The sequence below is a fragment of the Pteropus vampyrus genome, unplaced genomic scaffold (genome assembly GCF_000151845.1).
Source record: "Pteropus vampyrus isolate Shadow unplaced genomic scaffold, Pvam_2.0 Scaffold60, whole genome shotgun sequence".
In the NCBI taxonomy this organism is placed as follows: domain Eukaryota; kingdom Metazoa; phylum Chordata; class Mammalia; order Chiroptera; family Pteropodidae; genus Pteropus; species Pteropus vampyrus.
This window is the reverse complement of record NW_011888841.1, coordinates 316075-318474: the sequence shown is the minus strand read 5'-3', so window position 1 is coordinate 318474 and position 2400 is coordinate 316075. Positions and strand designations below refer to the sequence as shown.

The 2400-nt window shown below is 31.5% G+C and overlaps 1 protein-coding gene across 1 annotated transcript in view; it reads right to left on the bottom strand.

Annotated features, from left to right (window-relative positions):
- Nucleotides 1-2400, bottom strand: part of CDC42BPA (CDC42 binding protein kinase alpha) — a 280756-nt gene that overhangs the window by 233739 nt on the left and 44617 nt on the right. The window lies entirely within an intron of this gene.

Below are 2400 nucleotides of genomic sequence, written 5' to 3'. Positions count from 1 at the left end.
GAATCTTGGAGAAAAAAAAACCCCACGAAACACAGAAAGAGATCAGACTTGTGGGGGGTGGGGAAGGGGAAAATGGAGGAAGGTGGTCAAAAAGTACAAACTTCCAGTTATAAGAAAAGTAAGTACTAAGAGATAATGTACAACATGAAGGCTATAACTAACGTTGCTGTATGATGTATATGAAAGTTGTTATACAGTAAATCCTAAGCGTTCTCGTCATAAGGAAAATTTTTTTTCCCTTTATTCTTTTTTTCTTTCTTTTTATTGTATGTCTATGAGAAGATAGGTGTTAGGTGAACCCGCTGTGGTAATCACTGCACATGTAATTTAAATCATCATGCCGTAGGCCTTAAACGTATATAGTGATATATGTCAACTATTTCTCAATAAAAGTGAGGGAGGAAAAGAGAATGTTCATAACAATATTATTAACAATGGCCAAAAACCATAAATAACTTGAATATCCACAAACACTAGTATGAATAAATAACTTGTGATTTATTCATACAAAGAACTGTAAGCCAATAACAAACGTATGTGAATCACACAAGCATAATGTTGAGCAAAAGAAGCCAAAAATGAGAGTATATAATTCCATTAATATAGAATTCAAAAACAGGCAAAATAAATCCACAGTGATAGAAGCCGGAATACGTGCTTAATGAACAGTGGCGAATCACAAAGGGGGGGCAATGGGAGTCTATCTTCGTCGGCATCACGGTTACACAAATTCATGCAAATGTAAAAATCCACTGACCTACACATGTATGTAACTAATTTTTTAAAAATTTAAAACCTCAAAATAAATATATTTTCAGACAAATAAAAGCAGATAATTTATCATCAGCAGACCTGATTGAATACTAAAGGGAATTTTTAAGTCAAAAGGAAAATGATATCAAGAGGAAGTAAAAAAGTATGTGAAAGTGAAAAGCAGCAGAAAATGGAGATATAATGGGTAAATCTAAATGAATAGAGACCGTATTATCATATTTCGGGAGTTTCAAATATATGTAGAACCAGAAGACATGGCAGCAACAACAAAAAAAGATAGAAGTCAGGTAAATGAAAACTGACAAAATACAAACTTACCAAGGATACATGTGGCATTCTCTAAGGTGGCCAATTAAAGAGGGTAAAATTAAAAAATTAATAGAAAGGGAAAAAAATAATTTCGAATACTCCATTAATCTAAGAATTGAGAGAAATGTAATCCAGAAGGGGCAAGACAAATAGAAAACAAATAGTAGTAAGTAGTACTTTATTAATAAGTAGTAATAGTAATAAGTAATTACATTAAATGTTAACTGCCTATACTCCAATTAAAAGACTAAAAATTATCAGACTGGATTAAAAATAACAAACTAACGATATTGTGTTTAACAGTAAATATACCATAAGATTATTAAAAGCTGAAACTAAACGCATGGAATAAGAAAGTTAATGCAAATACTAATAAGAGCTAGAATCACTCTACTAATATCAGATTAAGAAAAATTTAACTCAAAAAGCATTATTTAGAGATAAGAAGGATCATTCCATTATGATAAAGAAGTAATTGCCAGGAAGATATAACTTTGTATCAATGAACACTGAAAAAAATAAAAAATAAATCCTATCTCAGGATTATTTATTTTCTCTCAGGAAATGAAAGCTCAAACAGAAAAAACAAGAAAGTAAAAATGTGGAAAATTTAAACAACATTAATGAATTTGACCTAACTGATATTTACAGAACTGCACAGCCAGTTTGAAAGAACTGAAACCACACAGTGTATGTTCTCTGACTGCTGTGGAATTACATTACAACTCAATAACAACATATAACTAGAAAACCCTCCAACTAGTTAGAAATTGAGCAATCTTAAGATAAAAAAAAAAAATCACAAAAATTTTAAATCACATTGTATTTTGTGAAAAACAATAATAAAAATGTTTTGATTCTTCCTGCTATTTGAAAATAACATAAAGAATATCACATACCTAAGAATAAATCTGCTGAAAGATGTAGAAGTCCTCTCTGCTAAATGAAAACTATAAAACGTTAGTGAGATGAATCTATAAAGCCCTAAATAAATGGAGGAATATATCATGTTCATGAACTGGCTGACTCAATGTTATCTACAAACTGATCTCTAGTTTCAGTGCAATCCTAATCAAAATTCCAACAGATGTGTGGGTGTGCGTGTGGGTGTACGGTGAGGGTTTTTTAAGAGTAAGTAGAAACTGAAACACTGGGTCTGAAATTATATGAAAATATAAAGGGCCAAGAACAGAGGAGGAGAGGGAAGAAACTGGAGCACATACACTTCCAAATATCAAGACAGAGTAGAATAATTTAAGACAGTGTGGTACTGGCACAAGAACAAACAAACATACCAGTGGAACGAAGTCCAGAAAC